We start from the raw sequence: 22,359 nt of genomic DNA on the forward strand, positions 1-22,359 counted from the left end.
TTTGAACATCTCCTTAAGCCTTCCTCTTGTTTCCACTGATAGTGCAACACTTGATGATTCTTCTGTGCTTCTCCTTCGCATTTCCTCGCTTAGGAGAACACCCACAACATCATCAAACTTAAGAGTATTTGTGCCAGAGATAGAATTACTTACAGCCATCACAAGGCTGTCCCAACTATCCAGTAGAGATGATAGTATAAGGAGAGCTCGCACTTCGTCATCGAAATTGATTTTCACTGATCGAAGTTGAATTATGTTTGTGTTAAAGTCATTTAGGTGTTCTGCAACTGAACCATTCTCTGCCATCTTTAGATTGAACAAGCGCTTCATAAGAAAGACCTTATTGGATGCCGATGGTTTCTCGTAGAAGTCGTCAAGTGACTTCATCAAGTCCTTCGTGGTCTTCATCTCCGAAACATTGAAGGCCACCGTTGATGCCAAGCTTAACCGGATTGTTCCCAGTGCCTTTCGATCAAGGACAATCCATGCTTCATCTGCCATTGTTGCGGGCTTCTTTGCAAGACCGCCTAGTGGCAGATAGAGGTCCTTTTGATAGAGATAGTCTTCAATCTGCATCTTCCAATGTTGGTAGTTTTTGCCGTTGAACTTCTCAATCTTGAGCTTCCCTTCCTCCGCCATAACTCCCACTCAATTCAAGGAATCCTTTCCTTGAGATAACTTAGCTACGAGAAAACCTTGCTCTGATACCAGTTGTTAGGAAATAAGACGTAGCTAAATAGATAATTGAGTAGATTACTTAATGGAGAGAGACAAATTTACATACACGAGATTATATATATATATATATATATATATATATATATATATATATATATATATATATATATATATATATATATATATATATATATATATATATAGAGAGAGAGAGAGAGAGAGAGAGAGAGAGAGAGAGAGAGAGTACACATGATATACGTGGTTCACCCAATGTGGGCTATGTCCACGGGCAAGCAGCCACTCAATGGCTTTAGTACTTCAAAACAAGAAGTAGTTTACAAAGGGATTATACCCTTAATGGAGCTCCCGCCTTGCTTCACTCTCACCACCTCACACTCACCTTGTTGCATCAACTTCACACTATGAAATGTGTGTAGAAATGGCCTCCTTTTATAGGCCAAAAGGGCTGCCCTCTCTTATGAGAGACAACCATGTGTAGCCGCCCTTGTGCGAATAAGTCCAAATCGGACCCTCCAATCCGCCCATGTGTGGACGCCCTTGAGAAGACAAGTCCGCTTTTGAATTCGGCCACCAGCCACCGGCCACCGGCCATTGACTTCCGACCACCGGCCATCGGCCATTGACTACCGGCCACCGGCCAACCGACCGGTTGTTTTCCGACCACTTTTCGGCTGCCGTCCGGCCATAATATTCCGGCGAAAAAAAAGTCTCGGGGGCGGAGGCCTCTAAAGTTGCCCCTGATTCTTGTCCGTGAAAATTTTGGTTTCCGGTGAGTGATTTTGCTTCACGCACGATGGCTTCTCCACAGAAAATTACAAGGGTAAATCAGGCTCCATACTTAACAAAGAATCCTTCATGAAGCTTAAACAAGCTCTCTCTTCAACCCCAATATTGAAAGCTGTGCGCTCCTTGCCACACTGTCGAAGCAAGGGACTTGCCAATACACCGTGTGCGAGCCACAAATGGCTCTAAGCACACAACAAGCCTCAACTAGCAAGCTCAAGAGAGCAAAGGGTGTGTCACTCACCACTCTACGCTTGCCTTTGTGGTGGATTCCTCGCCGCGATGAAGAAGAAGCTGCAGTCGTGCCGCGCTCAACCGCTTCGCCGCCGTCGTGCCTTCGTAATGCTCGATCGCACACACACTCTCCCTCTCTCTCTCTCTCACACTCACACACACACAAGGAGGTGAAGAAGAAGAAGATGGAGATGGAGATGGAGCAAGATCACTCTTCTATTGCACAAATGAGAGAATGAGTAAAAATTAGGTTTAGTTGGCTTTTATATGAGCTCACCCCATTCACACTTGGGAGCACATGCTTAGCCAACTAATCCCTTGAATGTCCCAGTTAGAGTGCGCCTCTCATCGGCGATCACTCTTACCCTTTTCCTATTGGTCCGACAAGCCCGGTACCTGACTCTACCAAATACATAATACGCCTCCGTCGTAGGTGATGGGGTGTCCGTGAGCCGTGAGGGTTAACAAAAGCACCATATTGAAATAAGATATTCCATATACATGTTGATGCTTCCAGTTTTTCCATTGTGTGTATATAAGCCCAACCAGGAAATTGATTTTCCCATTTCTTATGCTAGTAGATAGCTGAATGTGGCCGAGAAGAATTATACAACCATTGAAAGAGAAGGGTTAGGAATGATCTATGCCGTAAAAAGGTATAGATATTATCTATTAGACAACAAATTTGTGTTCTTTGTGGACCACCAAGATTTATTGTACTTGGTCAACAAGCCATGCAACATAGGGAGACTAGTGAGATGGTTCATCATTCTTTTGGAATTTGATTTCACTGTAGTTGTAAAAAGGGAACCACACACCAAAGAGAAGATCATTTATCAAGGATTATTTCACGAGAACCACCAAAAGTGTTATATGATGATCTACCAAATGCATATCTATCTCCGTGGAAATGATACCCTGTGGGTCAAAAAATACGGTTTCATTGATGACCGTAGCTCAATTTGATTATCACTTCCTATTACACTAGGACTAATTGGGCAATCAGCTATGTATCAATTACTAACTGGAAGGCTATACAAAAGAAATTGGGATGAAATATTGCTTTTGTGTATTAATTCTGAGGAGAAAACCCAATACCTATGTCAAACACACATTACCATAGTAGGGATTCACTTTGCGAAAGACCAAAGTATGCAAAGGATCTTGAGACTTGGAGTATTTTGGCCAACTATGAGAAGTGATATTCACTCATTTGCGAAAGATTGTCTTCAATGCCAGAAACAAACACCCATACCTCATGTGACATTATTTCAAATATCCCTCGTTCTAAAGCGGAGTAACTACCTAGTTACTTACTTATCAAGCTGAACATTTTTGGAGGATATGAGTAAATGCCGCCAAAGAGCTATTGAAACTAAAGCAAGAGACTATCCTCTTATTGGAAACCAATTGTATTGGAGAGAAAGGATCAAAATTTGCGTCTCTGTGCAAATTAAGATGAATATATACCCACGCTAGAACAAGCATATGCTGAATTAGCTGGAGGTCACTTTTCTAGTGAAACTATTGCTAGAGAAATTTTAATGGCACACATATGGTGGCCAACACTTTTTGTAGATGCCAAAGAATATGTTCAAAGGTGTGATGCATGCCAATGAGAAAAAATACCAACCAGGGTAGATAGCATGCCTTTAAGACTCATGATCGGGGTTAGAGCTTTTGCAAAATGGGGCATAGATTTATCGGGCCAATACAACCACCTGCTTATAGAATTCAAGCTCAATCTATCATTGTAGCAATGGACTATTTGACCAAGTGGGAAGAGGCTAAGGCAACCAAGAAGAATGATGCTAGAACCACAGATGCATTCTTGTATGAGAATGTATTCACAAGATATGGACTTCCAAAAGAAATTGTTAGTGACAGGGGAACTCATTTCCTCAATGAGGTAATTGAGTATCTGATGAATGAATTTATGGTCATCCATAAAAAATCTGCTCCATATCATCCACAAGAAAATGGAAAAGCTGAGCACGCAAATAAAATTCATAGCTTGGTATTGACTAAAGTGGTTAGTTTAGGACGAACTGATTGGGAAATGAATCTACATGCCGCTCTATGGGATTATAGAGTTTCACTTAAGACAACATTAAATGCTATGCCCTTTAATCTTGTTTATGGTCTTGACACCATACTACTGATAGAATTTCTATTGCCGAAACTAAGGGTAGCAAAGATCTTGAGTGGACCAGACATGAATTGTCAGAAAGGGTAGTAGATTTAGAAAATCTTGATGAGCAAAGGCTAATAGCTATAGCTCACATCTATGCATAAAACCGGAAGCAAATTTTTTTATTGATTCACATCTAATCACAAAAAGTCTTCAAAAAATGGGACCTAGTTTTAGTTTGTTCCCTTAAGCAACACATTCCCAAGTTCAAGAAAAAGGGCTTCTTTTATAACTAAATTTGGAGTGTTCGCGTTTCATGTTATGGCTTTTGGCTAAACCACCAATGCCCCTGCTGCCTTCTAAAGATTAATAAACACTGCTTTTAGAGAATATTTGAGGGAGTTTTGCAAAAGCTTTCTTAGATGACCTTTGCGTTTATGAAAAGTGTTTGAGAAGTGCAGATTGTATCACATCTCCTTAAACCCTTGCAAATGCCAATTTTGGGTTAAAGATGGAGTCATTTTAGGGCATATAATGTCCAAAAATGAGACTTCCACAGATGAGAGAAAAATTAAAGTCATTTTCAGTTTTCCACCACCTACAAACTATAAAGGAGTTCAAAGGTTCATGGGCCATGTTGGTTATTACCGGTGGTTTATTTTAAACTTTGCCAAGATAGCTCGCCCATTGTACAAGCTTCTTAAGAGTTCCACTGGACTGCAGAGTATGACCATGCTTATGAGTCATTGAAAGAGACCTTGACAAGTGCTCCCATTCTATGAGTGTCCAATTGGAATATAATTTTCCATGTGAGTATTGATGCATCGAACTTTGCTATTGGGTGTGTTCTAGCTCAACCATGAGAACATAAATTGGACTAGCTACTGAGGGACTACCCCATTAGCTTTGCAAGTCGCCAATTAAATGATTGAGAGGAGCTACACCACTATAGAGAGGGAAGGTTTAGCTATAATTTATGCGGTAAAGAATTTTTTCTACTACCTTTTTGCCAACAAGTTTGTTTTCTATGTTGATCATCAAGCACTATTGTATCTGGTAAATAAACCTTGTTCCACGAGAAGAATTATGTGATGGTTGTGAGTTCTTCTTGAGTTTGATTTTATTGTTGTGGTGAGACTCGATAAAAGACATGTCATGGAGGATAATTTATCTCGCATACCCAATGGTGAAGCGCTTCCTGGATTTGACGATAAATTTCCTAATAATTCCCTATTCCTAGTTGAGACCATGCCTGAACGGAGTAAAAAGATTGTGAACTTTCTAGTTAATGGTTTTCCACCCAAAGAGCTTCATAAGGATATAGCTTGAAAACTGCTTAAAGAATATGAACCTTATTCTCTAATTGCAAGAACTCTTTACAAGCTAGGGAAGGACGATATGCTTAGACATTGTGCTCATGAGGATGAGTACCTAGACATATTGCAAGAAGCCCACATGGGTATAGGTGGAGGACATTTTTCAGGGGAACTAACTGCTAGAAAGGTGTTGCAATCAGGCTATTGGTGGTCTACCTTATTCAAAGATGCATCACTTTTTGCAAAAGGCTGTGATGAATACCAACGTTACAAGATCATACAACAAAAGGATAAAATGTCCTTACATCCTATTAAGGTGACTCAACCATTTGAAAAATGGGGTTTAGAATTTGTAGGCCCAATAAGTCCGACAACTTGTAACACTCAATCTCAATATATTATTCTTGCCACCACTGACTATGTGACAAAGTGGGTGAAATCCAAGGCAACACACAAGGCCGATGGAAGGTCAACTGCGAAGTTTCTCTTTGAGAACATTATTATAAGATTTGGTTGTCCCTTTGAGATTGTGAGTGACAATGGTACTCATTATATAAATGGACTGATAAAGGAACTCACTACCAAATTCATGATAGCCCACCATAAGTATACACCTTATTATCCACAAGAAAATGGCCAAGCTGAGAGAACTAAGAAGGCGTTAATTTCTATCTTCACCAAAATAGTGGAAGCTCATTGCACAGATTGTGATTAGAAGTTGACATTATCTCTATGGGCTTATCGTACTTCTTACAAAGTGGCTATTAATTGTACACCATTTCAAATGGTATATGGCCAAGAAGCAGTTATGCCATGGGAGTTTGTAATTCCTAGTCTACGAGTAGCTTCATGAGAAGGTTGGGATGGTAACCATTTAGTTGAGCGTTTATATATCCTTGAGAGGTTAGACAAATAAAGGCAACTGGCTGTGCAAAATGCACTTGTGGAGAAAGATAGGAGGAAGAAATGGTTTGACCATCATCTAAAGAACAAAGATATCAAGGTTGGGGATAAAGTCCTTATGTATGGAGTACAAAACGAGAAGAAAAAGTTGAAATTTGCAGGAAAAGGACCATATAGAGTATGCAAAAGCACCCCACAAGGTACCATTTGTGTGGAAACTCTCGATGGAGTTGAAACCATTGGATTCCTCAATGAGAGTATATTTAAAAGATATTATGATCCTTTAAGCCAAGAGGAGCTACATGCCATCCATTAAAAAAAGGCAGCCAAGGCACAAGAAGAATTAAAAAGGATACAAGCTCAAGCTGAGGCTAAGGAGTGACAACAATGTATAAGACGCCAACAAGAGGCCAACCTTGGAGTTACACATGCATTCCACGTTGAAACAGAGGATGATTGGTTGGACTCTGACACACCTCTATGATACCCTATTGAGCTAAATAGCAACTATAGGAAAGTGCTATATAGTACCTTATTGGACACGGGTGCTAAATATAATCTGCTATCATGTGGGGTGTGGTGTCAATTAGGAAAGCCATATCTATCTAAGAGTACTATCCAAGTCAAGGGTGTCAACAAGAAAAAAATTGCGATTTTTGGAATCTGGCACACTTCTGTCAGTTATGAAAACGGGGTTGTAGCTCAAGACTTTTTGGTCATGCGTGAATTATGGAAGGTAATATAAACCTAGGATGCACGTGGATGATATCGACCAAATGCACTATCGATTGGGGGATTGGGAGTGTCACAATGCAGAAAGCAACTCTTAGCCCTGCCACTCAAGCCATAGTCCCTAAGATATTACCTTGTGAGGAAATAAAACCCAAAACATTGCATGTCCAGGAGGTTGAACCATATGTCCCTATAGCCCGACTCTCTAGAGCTTCAAATTTTTTAGTGGAAACAAAAAATGAGATACACAAGACCCATCGTGATATAACAAAGGAAACATACAAATGGGTCCCTAAAGCTTCTATAGCGATAATTTTTTATGCTAAAAAAAGGAGCCTTGTAAGAGACGCCCCACTCGCTCCCAAAAATGTAAGAAAATGTTGTGCTAGATTCCTAAACGACTATTGGAATCCCAAGGCTACTATGAAGGAAATGATGTGATATGCGTACCAAAACGTAAGTTGTATTCTTACCTGTCACCTGACCCATGTGAGTCAAATCCTGTAACAATAAATACGATCGAAGATCATGGGAAGGGAAAGGTCACAGAATACTATACACCTAATTCGGAGCTAGTTTGGGTATCCAAGGAAGAAAGGCTTGTTTCGCTCAGCTCAAACATAAAAGAAACGAATGAATCTTCTTGCTCTTCATGTAGTTCATATACAAAAATAGAAGCTTCGACACAACCTCCACCTACCATTGTACATATCCATACAAACAAGAAAGAATTTGCACCTCCCATTGTAAGTTCACTACCTACAACAACGTTGCAAATAAAATCATGGACGAGTACCTTACCATTCTTGCAACTAGATGAAACGCCTAGGGAAGTCAAAAACTATTGGTTAAAGTCTTTACCCATAACAACTTCGACCAATTGGTTTCAAAAGTCGACATGACATTGTTCCAAAAGGAATGATCTATCCAAGGAAGGGGGGAGTGTTTTCCGGCATCTATCATTCACTTGCTCCCCTCTTAACCTTCCTCCGTGAATTCTCAATCTCCCAATATTAGGGAATGTATATATATATAGCCCAATACACAAGAAAACAAAATTATAGAAAAAGTAAATGAACAAGAGCCACCAAACAAAAAGATGGAAATCTACAAGTTCTAGTACATGACCCAAAATCATAAAAACATATTATGCACAAGGACACAACCTTTTGACAAGACCCTTATAATGTTTGCACTCTAACCATCATCTATCTGTGTGTACATGTATGGCTAGTACGCTAGAGTCATCCACTCGTACCTTGGGTGAGAGGTACCCTCTTTACTTTTCAAAAGTGTTTAACATAGTCTACCCGGTGCTTGCCTACGAATGCGATTTGGTAGATATGCAAGCGTATGAGAAGAATTTTGAGGAACTAGAATGGCTCATGCCTCTCTTGACCACAACTGATCCCTACTTAGTGGAGGATGTCTCTCTGATTGCGCAAGATTATCCTCTTGACCAAGATGACTATAGATGTCTGGTGATGTTCTTAGTGTACATTTGTGTCTCTAATGATGAGGAAGAGTTACATGATTACACAGATGGCACGTATGGTCTCACGGATGATGACTTTGTTTTCCTCGACGATGATGAGGATAGGGGCTTATACCTAGGGCTACCTGCCCATCTATTCAATATCATGTTCCCTTGACTCTCTAGGGGGGTTTCCAATCAACGAGCAAAGAAAACCGAGCAAAGCTAATTTCCGAGCAAATATGAGAAATACCCTTGACAGGTTGATGAAAGCGCAAGCTATATTGAAGAAAATAATCATGGCTTGTTGGATTCCACCACCCAACACCTCAACTCAAAAGGAAATTACCCAACACCTATTAAAGCGCACCACAACTTTAAATAAGTCACTACTGCAAGTCACATATTTTGTCCAAAAGTTCCCATCAAATTGTTGTTCCTTACCACACATGCTTGAGCTGTCACATTGTGGTGGCATCTCAAAAGTAAATATCCATCATATTGTAATGGAAGCTCATGAACATGCTTTATTTATTGAGCTTGACTAAGCGCAATGGTAACGTTGGTATGCAATGGTAGGAATCTAATGATGTCAACTAGATTTATTAAGTGATGGATGTTGTCTTGGAGATCCTCTTTGATAAATACTGGTGAGATCTTGGAACAAACATTGCTCTATATTGGAGAAGTAGATAGAACAACCTTGTAGAACTAAGAAACCTCATGATCAATAGCATAAACATGCTCTCCCATATTATTTTATGTGTGCCAAAGATTTACATGCTCTCGTGACAAAGTGAGAGGACCTCTCAAAAATGTGTCCCTAAGCTTTGGCCCAAAGAAATAGTGCTACCATAGATAGCTAAGGTCTCCCGTCCTCTCATTTCAAATTCCTTTCCTGATCAACCGAAGCTTGGCTACTCTTCAAATTTTTTCCTTGCATTAAGTGGGAAAAAAATGTGCATACTGACCAACAAAAACCATTGCATGTTAGAACCTTATAGAAGTGCAAAGTCTTTAGGGGTTGACATGAAGGACCTTCTTATGAGGCTAATAGCTGCGACATATAGGCTTCTATGAGCTCTCATGCTTTCTCATTGAATTTTTCTATGATAGCATAGATAAGTCATCCCAGCAGTCATGTTACCTTTCTACTAACAAGCTACCAAAGAAAGGAGATTCTGAAGCCCAACTAATTGCATGATTTAATCTAGTATCCAATCTTCCACATCCTTTTCAGTAGTTTGACTTGCCTGAACCACCACTTTGTTTTTTACAAAATTGTCAATATGAACTGGTGCACCGTCGAATGGATGGCCAAGGCCTCTTTGAGGAATTCCGGTTGGTATTCCTACAATGGGAATCAAGAGAGATAGTTTTTGCTCTATTTTCCTAGATTTTCTTCTGGACTTGAGCCAACATAGTGACAAAGATGAGCACAATGAACACTCCAATGCAGATATCAAGCATTACCCAAAGCTTGAACTGATAGCTATGTGTCTAGTAGAAAACTGTTGCTCCTGCAATCGATCATTGTGTGAAGGATACAATGCTAGTGACGAGGGTGGAAGCAGAATGCATTGGGTAGCTAGAGATGGGCAGATGGAGCTCAAGCATGAGCTATGCATGACAAGGATGATGCATTGTGAAGGAGAGTTGCTTCCATGGAGCAAGGGTGACTAGCGTCATCATCACGCCAAAGCCAAAATTTTGGACACAAAAGGAGCATATACCATATGCCTTTCGGAGCAGATGGTCAAAGAAAGTGAGCAACTAGATGGAGCCGAAATGGAGTAACAATATTAGTGATCAATATTTGAATGTGGAGTAATGCGACATCACATGATACTTGATTGCAAAGTAATGAGAGACACGCGATATTACTGCTTCCAAGTTATCCTCTACTGTGTTGCATGGGATGTGGCCACCCCCTTCTCGTGTCTCCACCATTGTGAAATGTGACAAAACCCGGTCTGTGCGGATCACTGGTTCCAACATGCATCCTCCCATCCTGATCATGGGCTACGCCCATTGAGTAAAAGGCTAATGGCATATAGTGGGTATAGGCTCTCTCTCTCTCTCTCTCTCTCTCTCTCTCTCTCTCTCTCTCTCTCTCTCTCTCTCTCTCTCTCTCTCTCTCTCTCTCTCTCTCTCTCTCTCTCTCTCTCTCTCTCTCTCTCTCTCAACTCAGTTCGGAAAAAATGTGTCTCAGTTTAATATCGTGCCGTTTTCAATTTCAAAAATGTCGGTTGAGGGCATGGGAAAAAGGAGAAATGCCATCCCATAATAGACAAGAATAGTGTAAAAATCTTAAAAAAATAGCCTAATTTTCTAAAATTTCCTCTTGAAATAAACAAGGAAAGGAATTTGCTATGTTTGGAAAAATGATTTTTCTCGAACACTGCGAGTCGGAGTCTCTCATGACCTCGTGGTCCTTGCAAGGGGCAACCGCATGGAGGTAACAATTGTAGGCCACTGCTTACATTTGTATGACGCGTTTTTGCTCCATCCGGCTCGCTCTCTCAGTAGTCTCTGCCCTTCCGAAACATGTCAGAACCAGTCCGCGCCAGCGCGGACTAGTTCCAGCATGCATCCTCTTTATAATGGGCTTCACCTCTACCTACCATGCTGACGGTCATCACGTCTCTCTCTCTCTCTCTCTCTCTCTCTCTCTCTCTCGCTCACGTACATATCCCATAGGAGGCAGCTTGAGAGCCAAGAAGTCTCTCTCTCTCTCTCTCTCTCTCTCTCTCTCTTTGGCCATCTGAAAAATATACTTCTATTACATCTAAAGAAAGAGCATTACGAAATCGGTTGACTGCCTCCCTTTCCAAAAAACTTAGTCAAAGAAACTAAATCCCATATCATCATCGGACTCCTCCCCGGGCTCCTTCGTTCCCTCTTTCTCCTCCTTTTTCTCCTCAACTGCTGCTGCAGGCCTGCACCACCACCACCACCTCCTGCACTGACCACAACGCCTCTCCTTTCCAGCAGCAATGAGCTCCATAGCAAGTCTATCGTATCATCATCAGCTTCGGAACCAACTGAGCCAAGAATATTCTTCATGTCGGCAGCGGAAGGTGAGCAGTTACCCCCCAACAGTGCCAGTAGGTAAGCCCCGACTAGCTCGCAGGCAATCAGGTCTCTCTCTCTCTCTCTCTCTCTCTCTCTCTCTCTCTCTCTCTCTCTCTCTCTCTCTCTCTCTCTCTCTCTCTCTCTCCCCCTCCCAAAAAAATTTAAAAAAGGTGCTGAAACCAGTTCGCGCCGGCGCGGACTGGTTTCAGCACCTTTTTTAAAGGGGGAGAAAAGGTGCTGAAACCAGTCCGCGCCAGCGCGGACTGGTTTCAGCACCTTTTTTAAAAGTTTTTGGGAGGGGGAGAGAGAGAGAGAGGTGCACTCCTCGCACAGCTCGCACGCAATCAGGCGCACTCCTCGCAAGTGATCAGGCGTACTCCTCACATAGCTTGCACGCGATCAGTTTCACTCCTCGCATAGCTCGCACGTGATCAAGTCTCTCTCTGTCTCTACCATAACCTTTAAAAAAAAGCTGCTGAAACCAGTCCGCGCCGCCGCGGACTGGTTTCAACAGCTTTTTTTTAAAGGTTTTGGTAGAGACAGAGAGGTAAAGAGAGAGGTAAGTCCCAGAGAGAGTGAGATTGGGAATGCTGTGAGCCAGATAGTGTCCGCCAGGGCAAAGAAAGACTAGAGAGTTATCATGGAAGGCAGAAAAAGCAGCATCTCCAGGGTGGTGGTGGCACTAGTGGTGGTGATGGTGGTGGCGGGCAGTCTTGCCAAGAAGGAGGAGGCGGAAATCTCATGCAGGACAATACGAAGCAAGCTGTTTTCGTGTGCAGGCTACATTACAAGAACCACGTCGGTGCCTTCATCCACATCGACGTGCTACGACGGGGTGAAGTGACTATACTCCCTCACAAAGGGGGTGAGGGTGGGGACCGCGTCACCACCTGTGGTTACATCAAGCAGTTGTCCGCATCTTTGGGCTCTGCACTCAAGAGCTCCAGTGTGTCTGTCCTTCCTAGCCTATGCAACGTCAATCTCTGCTATGCGATCAACACCGCCACGGTTCCTTGAATGAATAGCCCTTGCGACTAACGACGCCATCCTATATTATAACGCCTAATAATGCTGATCTCTGCCCTTCATGATGAGTACATTAGCCCCCTAGATGTCGTGATATTGACCCCCTACCACCCAAGGTGCAGCAGGGTGTCAGCAACTAGCTTTGCTCCCCTCTACGGTTAAAGTTATGCCCCTACTCTTACACTGCTGTACTTGCTTCTTTGGTGAATAAAATCTGCCCACTGATTACAAGTTTGAGAGATAGAGAGAGAGATAGAGAGAGAGAGAGAGAGAGAGAGAGAGAGAGAGAGAGAGAGAGAGAGAGAGAGAGAGAGAGAGAGAGAGAGAGAGAGAGAGAGAGAGAGAGAGAGAGAGAGAGAGAGAGAGACGCTTCTCAACTCACCGAGTCACCTGCAGAGTATAGAAAAAAGTGAGTGAGAGAGACAAACAGAGAGAGAGAGAGAGAGAGAGAGAGAGAGAGAGAGAGAGAGAGAGAGAGAGAGAGAGAGAGAGAGAGAGAGAGAGAGAGAGAGAGAGAGAGAGAGAGAGAGAGAGAGAGAGAGAGAGAGAGAGAGAGGGAGAGACTCTTGTGGATCTTGCGATGGCTGTCGATATTTCAGAGAACGTGGTAGAGCTCAAAGCTCTCCTTGACCAAGCTACGGGATGTCGTCGCGACCTCATGTGCAGAGTCTTATAGCCTCTGCGATATAGACATTAGAAATGGTAGCAGCCTTGTCTGCGCAATATCAAGGGAAGGCCACATTACTTCATACCTCAGAAAGTCAAATGATCATCAACGCATTATAAAGCTTGCCTAGTTTTAGCTGGGATCAGGATATTGAAAAGTAAAAGATCTAGATATCTCTCTTCAAGGGGCCTCCAAGGAAAAAATTGATGTTGATGTGGATTTTAAGGCAAGATCCTTGGAGTTGAAGGTCCATGATATTGATGGCAAGAACTATCATCTGTGTGATTATCATCTGGGTGTGTTGTGTTTGTGTAAAGCTATCGTACTTGAGAAATGTAACGTCATTGTTAGGCCTACTCCGATTAACATTATTTTGAAGAAGCAGGAGAAGGGCACCTAGCAATATCTTCATCGGAATGAAGACAAGTCAGAGTTGTGGAGTGATGATAAAGAACCCATGTCTGGGCTCATGCAAATAATGAGGAATTTTTTACTTTGTTGCGACTTTGATATAGCGGTCATGATTGGTCCAAAGAACTATTTTGATATGGAAGTAGAACCATCCACTCGATTGGTCTAGAGTGTTGGCATTAATGTTCCTAGGGAAAATCATACAAATTTCCCTTTATGGTAGATTCAAACCTAGGAAAGTTTTCCCACTAATCGGCATTTTATACAATTTAACTCTATTTTTATGAATTCTCCAAGCGGATTTTCTCCCTCTCCATCTATTTTGATTTTTCAACATCTAGTGCTTACCCAAAACATTTGTGAGAGAAACTAGTGATAAAATCAGCTCAAGGCTAAGCTAAGGCACACTTTTCTCAAACATTGGTTGGCATGGTAGCGGCATCAAACCTCCATTTTTTGATAGAGAGAGAGAGAGAGAGAGGTTTCTCAAATCACATATAGACCTGAGAGAGAGAGAGAGAGAGAGAGAGAGAGAGAGAGAGAGAGAGAGAGAGAGAGAGAGAGAGAGAGAGAGAGAGAGAGAGAGAGAGAGAGAGAGAGAGAGAGAGAGAGAGAGAGAGAGAGAGAGACGGCATGGTAGCGGCATCAAACCTCCAAAAACTAAAAAAAAGCCCAAAAAACTCAAATAAAATATTTTGTGACTGCAATATTGATAGAATGCCACATGAGATGTTGCTTATAAAACAAAGCTCAATGTTTGTGAGAAAGTAGCTCGGTTTTTTCTTTGCTCGAGAATGTTCGCTTGCCATTTGGTAAGACTCACTCTCTAGGGGGGTGCAAATAATTAGGTTAGGGTCCCTTATGTTGTTTGATTGTGTTCAATAAAGGTTGGTGACTCTTCCCACTGATGTTCCTCCTAGAGGTATTCCTTGTGTTTTCTAGTGTGTATAGGAATGCATTGCAGAATTGCAATTTTGACCTTCATGGAATCTTTGTCTCGTTCACTCTTCTAATCGAGCACGATCATCAACACAAACAGGTGTTTCTTGTCCATTAGCATTGCCCCTTGTCTTTTTTTTGCATCCATGTTTTTCTGCTTTGAATGTGATTGGTAGCCCAATATTCATCACATTTGCTTAGATTAAACATTAGATTCTATATAATCTTTTGTCATAAATCCTTATCCAGGATTAGGAATCAAGCAGTGTGACTAAGCTAGTTTGACCAAGTTAGGCGTTAGAGATCTTCTCTTAATACCATGGGGAATGCCTTCCTAATAATCAATGGTTACTTTAGGTTCTTAATCCGATTTAGGTAACATTGTGTGCAATGTACTAGGGCTTTCTAGTGGGCTTAGTCCCTATTGACCTACAACTTAAGTATTATAATTGGATTTTACTAGTGTGATGAGCCTGGGGAGGGTAACAATGTCATATGACCCCCCAAATTTACACAATTAAAATGCTAAAGCGAACAAACAAAAAAAATCAAAAGTGCCACAATGTAGAATCTTAAGTTGGAAGAGGAATCCCATCTTGATTTGGTACTTCACTCACATGTATTGCCTATGGTACTAGAGCCCTGGAGATTCCCAGTGTGGGCGCTTTTCCTTGAAAAGAAAAAATCCCAAGGCATACAAAATAAGCACACACATCAAAATTGAATCAACATAGCCTCTAGTCAGCCCTCATACATGAAATACTTTTCTCTCGCAATTAAATAGCTAAATTGACCAGAGAGACTTGAGAAGCTTGCCCATGGTATTAATAGTTGAACTTTATCATGCCTTTCATCGTTAAATTAGCAAATACAGACTTGTTTAGCTTTTGAACTTTACAAATACTTATACATTTGATTATATTACAGTTTAATGTTTACTGTTGAAAAATTGTTTAATAATCTATTACCAATCAATTTGTGTGCCTACAACTGCATATGCTTTAGAATTGTATATGAGAATGCAATTATTGTGCCAATGTTGGTTGATTTTGCAGGGATTGAAAAAGGCTAAGGACATTCAATCTTAGATGCTCTTCCACCTCGATGAATGGGCTTCATCTCAATAGCTTCCAAGGATGGAATCTACATCAAGAAGGGGGACATGTTAACCCTCATGAACACCCTATCACCTTCGATAGAAACCTTATTATTTATTTGATTGAGTCATGGACTTGGATTGTTGGTCCAATAGGTGTGTAGGGGATTGCCGATGAGAGACACACAACTTATCTTATTTTTATAGTAGTTTTACAACGATGGCCACTATGGGCGTCCATGTGTGAATGGTTCAAACTCTTATAAAAGGTCCATTTGACCTAAAAATCCTCATTCTCTGAGGTGTGAGCTAAGAAGTGCTCTTGCTCCATCTCTTTCTTCTCCTCCTTCATGTGATCACGTGTGTATGTGTGTGTGTGTGTGTGTGTGTATGCTTGAGAGAGAGAGAGAGAGAGAGAGAGAGAGAGAGAGAGAGAGAGAGAGAGAGAGAGAGAGAGAGAGAGAGAGAGAGTATAACTGAGCATTGAGGTGGCATTGGTGGCAGTGAGGCGGTTGAGCACAACAGCAGTGGCGGATCCTTCTTCTTCTTGGCACAAGATCCTTCACGATGGAAGCATTGAGTGGTGAGTGACACACCCCTGCCCCTTTGAGCTTGCTAGGATCTTCTACTTGTGTGCTTGCAACTATTCATGGCTTGCACACAGTGCATAGGAAAGTTCCTAGCCTTCCACACGTGCAGCAAAGCGCACAAAGAGATGATCTATCAAATAGAAAGGCTAGCAGATGCAAAGTGAGGGCCTCTCTCCAGATGCATCACATACGCATGCATGAAGGCATGTAGCTCTATTGAAGAAGCTGTTATGGGCACAAAAAGTGCTTGAGCAGCTTCCTGTACGGAATGTCGCCTCTTGAACTGCATTGATCGCAGAATGTGCACAACAAGAACATGGCCGTTGAAAGGAGATGCCATGCATGGGGCTGTCTTGATCAATATGTATGCCAAAAATTGGTGTGCTTGAGAGAGCACAAAAAGTGCTACAGAAGTTTTCTGTCCGGAATGTCTACCCCTTGGAATGCACTCATTGCGGCATGTGCGCAACAAGAGCAGGGAAAGAAAGTTGTAGGTTGTTTTTAGCGGACGCAAAGCAAGTACATCTCTCCAAATTCATTCAAGGCATGTGGCTTTGTGCAAGTGCTTGAGGAGCTTCGTGTCCTGAGTGTCGACTCTTAGAATGTGCTGATTCCATGATTTGCTCCACAAGGGCAGGGCTAGCAAGCTCTATTTTGTTTTCAACAGATGCGAAGTGAGGGCCTCTCTCCAGATGCAATCACATACACATACATGAAGGCATGTAGCTCCACGCAAGAAGCTGATATGGGTAGAAAAAGTGCTTGAGGAGTTTCGTTTTCGGAATGTCGCCTCTTGAAATGGATTGATTACAGGTTGTGCAAAACAGATTGCAGGAAGTGAAGGGGATCGGGGAGCACCACAGACGGAGAGTGTGTGAGAGAGAAGGAGACACACAACACAGATATGGGTGGGGAGACTCCAAAGAGTGAGCAGCCCCCTATATAATTATGCTATGTATAAGGTATACAAGTCAGTGGGTGCCCAGACTCTGGGCGGCCGGGCAAGGCACAGACGCCTATACCCCAACAACCTCCCACTTAAATGCGACTGTGCCTTTAAACAAGGGAACCTAGTCTAAAGACTACAAAAGGTGAGAGAAAACCGCTCTCAACCGATGCCCATTGGCTGGCTGTGATCGTGTGCATCCGGCTGTCCTGCTCCCGTGTAAGTCCATACACCACCAGACGTACCGCACACGTACTCCAAGTATGTACGCAATACCTGCATATCTCCCTCGTGCACTATGCCATCATCAGTCAACAAACGACTGACAACCCCAATTGCAAATGCTCCCACTGTAGCTGCGATATCCGGTCTCAAGATCAGCATCTCATACATGAGACCACCGAACGCCGATGCAATGCTAGCGGGCCCTGCTAGCTCTACGGAGCATGCATCAATATATATATCCCTGGCAATAGGCATCTCCGACTGACAAGGCGTGTCAGCCACATACATCTCTTGACTGTCCACAAAAGACGCATCAACCTGTCGTGCAACCTCAGAGCAAACCAGCTGCTCTAGGTGTCTGCTGGAAGACATATCCTGCACAACTATATCCCCATGCTCACTGTCGAGCATAGAAAGGAATGACTGCATAATCGCTGACATCTCAGCCTCCTCTGCAATCATCCACTGCAAACATGACCACTCAATCTGCTGTGACTCACTAGAACTCTCATGCTCTAACTCCATATGCATAGACTCTTGCACAACGTCCTCCTGTCGTGACTCACTAGAGCAAGACCGCTCTACCTGTCTATCCTGCATAGAAGTATCTCGCACAACTGACTCTCTGCTTTGCTCAGTCACTAGCAAAGCATGCATCTCCGACTCTATCACCTCTCTGTGTGACTGCTAAAGTCGTGCCCCAACTGTGTGCACAACGAGCTCACTACGCTGCACTCCATGCAAAGCATCCTGCAACCCACAAGCAAAAGAGACTCGCCTGCTCTCTCGCTGTCTACCTGGCTGCATGATCACAGAGACAACACCGTCTCTCACGTGATCCACATGCAATGGGTAACCTGTACCACTCCTGGCACCTCTCGCAATCACTAGCAAACCCAAATGCAACGCAAAAGATCGCTCAAGTAGCGATACCCGACATCCACTATCCCGTAATTGTCTGATTGAGATCAAATCCCGTCTCAGATCTGGCACATAACGCACATGATGTAGGGTAAATCTCATACCACTGGGCAAGGACAAACATACATCTCCTGCACCCTCAATGTCATACACAACACCATCAGCCATGTGCACACAACCAAGTCTCCCACTAGAAAACGTGCTAAACCACTCACGATGCGACGTGACATGGAAAGTAGCATCTGAATCTAGTAACCAATGTGAAGACAATGTGCAATCCGATATGCACTCCGTAGACATAAGATCGTCTGAAGACAAGCTAGATGTAAATGTGACATCGCCGTCACAAGCATACTCAGTAACCACCGTACTGATCTCACTAGCATCAGTTGTGCCCAAATCTGCATCACGCATTTGTCGCCTCCGTTTTCTCAAACGCTTGAAACATCGACGCCTAATGTGCCCTCTATGTCCACAATGCCAACATGTCAAGTCTCTATGCCGTCGAGACTTGCGTGTGGGACCAATCTCTCCCATGGACATAGAAGTGGGACTAGACTCCCCTGTAGACATGGATGTCGCGTACATAGCATGTAAACTCTGCCATAAAGCATGAGTTGTAGTCTCCCTCAAGACCTGCCAGTAAACAGACTCAACCAGATGCAAACAAATCGTAGACATTGCTAACTCGTCAAGATCCTGCCAATCATCATCACGCATAGACTTGGGCTTCGCCGATAAACCACACAAGGGTTTATCCTGCCCCAAATCCGCCAATGCAACAAGCATATGCTCCTTCCAAGCAACATAATCTGCACCATCAAACTGTATCAGACCATAACGCTGGAAGTCAAATAAAAAATCACCCATAATGCTCGCAAAAGAGCAACCAACAATCAATAGAAAATGTCAACCAAATCAGCCCTAAACTGGCTTGAATCGCATCAACAAAAGTCTGCAAAATATGACTCAAAACCTGATGCAAAGTTGCACCAATAACCGTGCAAAACCTTGCACAAAATCACAAGTCAATATGACTTAATCGCGCATAAATATCTGACAAAATTTTGGCAGAGTCTCCTTTGTAACTGGAGCAAAATCTCAACAGTAAACCTCAAAGAGACAATAATATATGCCACAATGGCCAATCCGGGAATAAACTCGACCGGAATCACCTCACAAAGTCATACATATGAGCATACCCGCTCTTGCCGGAGTACCACTCAACAGCACCTCAAATGACATTCATGTGAGTAATGATTGTTGCCAAAATACCTTTCAATCGATGATCAAATGTCTGCCAGATAACTATAGCAACATTTCGCAAAACCTTGCAAGATCTGTCGCTATGCGCAATACGAAATACGGCACACAAGGGCATACATAAGTGACTCCAAACTCCAACCAAATGATGACTGAAAATCACCTGTCAAAGTGGGAGTAAACTCAACCACTAAACTGTCAAAGAGCAACCTACGGATATGTAGAAGCTATGGCGAGAACATGGATAAAATCCAACAGAGTTTCTTCTATAAATTGAGCCAAATCTCAAATAATCTCAGCCATAAACAAATACACAAATCCATATATGGCATACATAAACCGCCAAGACCATGGCAACATAGCTCACTCTCGCATGAGTGGCTCTCAGGACAAATGCATATCCAAAAACCTGTGTACACCTATGAATTTGCTGGTTGCTGCAGAAAATACTCCGTGTGTGTGAGATATACCAAAAACAGTGTTTTTGGGACCCGAAAGTGCACAAATAAACCTGCTGCTGTACCTGCTGTAATTCAAAGCATAATTTCAGCAAATAGACATCACCATCGCGTCCGGAGCGTGCCAAAACCCTGACCTAGACTCCTGGATCATGTAGATCTGACTCTGTATGACGGAGCTACGCAAAAAACTGCGTTTTAGAGCCCGAAAATGGCAAAAACGAGCTGCACACAGACTTGAACCTGCTCGTGCTCCACTCTGCGTGATGCAATGTCCTCTCAATGCAAGCTTCAACGCAAGAGCTCTGCCACAACAGCATCCAAGCACTCGAATGTCAAGCTCTCCTCCGCCGAGCACTTCTCTAACGAGCTCCACTAAGCTCAAAAGCTCCTCTCACCAAGGAAGCCGCAACCGCCTCCTCGACCAAGTTTGACCACACCAAGGTCCTAAGATCCAAAGACAATGCTCCTCAAGCTAAAATCTCTCTCCGTGAAACTCCACAATCGAACTCCACCGTCGAGAGCGAGCGAGCTATCGTCTCGAAGCTCTCAAAGCCGTCGTGCTCTCCGCGGTCACCATAGCTCTGATACCAATTGAAGGGGATCGGGGAGCACCATAGACGGAGAGTGTGTGAGAGAGAAGGAGACACACAACACACATATGGGTGGGGAGACTCCAAAGAGTGAGCAGCCCCCTATACACTTATGCTATGTATAAGGTATACAAGTTAGTCGGCGCCCAGACTCTGGGCGACCGCGCAAGGCACAAACGCCTATACCCCAACAGGAAGGGTCTCTATCCAGATGCAATCAACTATGCCTACACAGGAATCTAGAAGGCATGCGAGTCAGCAGATGCAATGATGTACACAGCCATAGATATTAGAATTCACGATATGATCGCTAGTCAACGTTTGTTGGGAGTACGATTTCATGCTTAGTGGTGGTTTGATCGATATGTATACAAAATGTGGTGTTATCACAATAGCACAAAAACTTCTTGAAATGTCGTCTCTTGCAGTGGGTTAAGTGGAGGAGATGCCCAACATCGTTGATACAAGGAAGTCCATTGGCGATAGACATTCAATCGCGCGGTAAGTAAACATTATTATTTTCTGATTTTTGACACTAAGAACGCAGTTAATGAACACACTGAAAATTGCACGTTGCCGTGGGAATGGTACGTCCCCTCGTATTATAAAAATTGGGGAGGACTGTGCAAAATCCCCATGCAAGGAGATTTGCATGTTTTCTTTTTTTTTTTTAAAACATAAAAATGGAACAACAAACAATTAATAACATTGACATCTTGTATGATCATGAACATTGAGCTTGACAAAACTCTTAACACTCCTTGTGGTTTTTGGCGAGATACCCCTCTGAAGCACTACGATCGGTAACCAATTTATGCGGAGCTACACGACTAAACCACGACGATCGGTATCCCAAACACTCTCAGGTAAAAAAATCTAACACTCTTTCATGAAATCTCTCTCTCTCTCTCTCTCTCTCTCTCTCTCTCTCTCTCTCTCTCACTCTCTCAGTTTCCAATATTTTGTTCGATCTCAATTCGATGTAACATAGCTAATGAAGCACTCTAGTTGGATTCCTCCTCTCTTATGGGAGAGAGTCTTCTTTTGGGAGTCTCATCAAGAGGCCTCCTAATATCTCTCTCCTCTTGGAGAGGAAGGGTAATCCCATAAGCACGAAGTTGTTGAGTAACTTCAGTTGCAAAGCAGGGTTTCCCATAGGCTGTTGCAATCCAATAACAAGGTAATCAATAAAAATGGGGGCAACATGCAAAATCAAAGTTATCAGCATTCTTTCTACTGTCTTGGTAATTGTCAACCATGCTAATTATACTTATGTATATAATTACTTTGTGCTTTGGTACCCTCAAAAACCTTAGTCACTACTCTTCTTTACATTTGAAAATCATTTCTCAAGCAAGCACACCCGTGGTTTAGACACTGTTGATTGCAAAGGCTAGTGGAGAGGGTCTAACATTGCTCGGTTGATTATGGTTCCTGTTGAGCTTGCTCGTAGCTCAATAATGGTTAAGCCAAAGTCAAGCCTCGAGAGGCTCCATTATTGAGACTATAGTTCCCAACGGTGTACCTTGAACTAAGTCCTTCTCAACCAAGATAATAGATCCCTGTCCCACTTACCCTATTGCAATAAACATGCCCAAACTTTCATGACCAACTTAAGGACCTCTCTTCTTAAGCAAGAAAAAAGAAACCAATAGCTCTGATATCAATGTAATGGAAATGGCCTATGAACATTGAGAATAGCGGAATCAAGAGAATTAGAGTGAGCATTTTTGTGAGACTACTTTGAGAACATAGAGGGTGAACTTCATTAGCAGTAGCAACATAGCCATACTACTTAATTAACTTGGCATGAACAATACTTTTGCAAGAGAGAGTTTAGAGAGCTTGACAACAATTGAGGACTGGATTTATGTGGA

At 42.6% G+C, this 22,359-nt stretch overlaps 1 pseudogene; it reads left to right on the forward strand.

Annotated features, from left to right (window-relative positions):
* The first annotated feature begins 12,953 nt into the window (after window positions 1-12,953).
* Window positions 12,954-13,620, forward strand: LOC147422606 (uncharacterized; annotated as a pseudogene).
* The last annotated feature ends 8,739 nt before the right edge of the window (window positions 13,621-22,359 follow it).

This window comes from Adiantum capillus-veneris, chromosome 27, assembly GCF_014529385.1.
Source record: "Adiantum capillus-veneris isolate H3 chromosome 27, ASM1452938v2, whole genome shotgun sequence".
Classification (NCBI taxonomy): Eukaryota; Viridiplantae; Streptophyta; class Polypodiopsida; order Polypodiales; family Pteridaceae; genus Adiantum; species Adiantum capillus-veneris.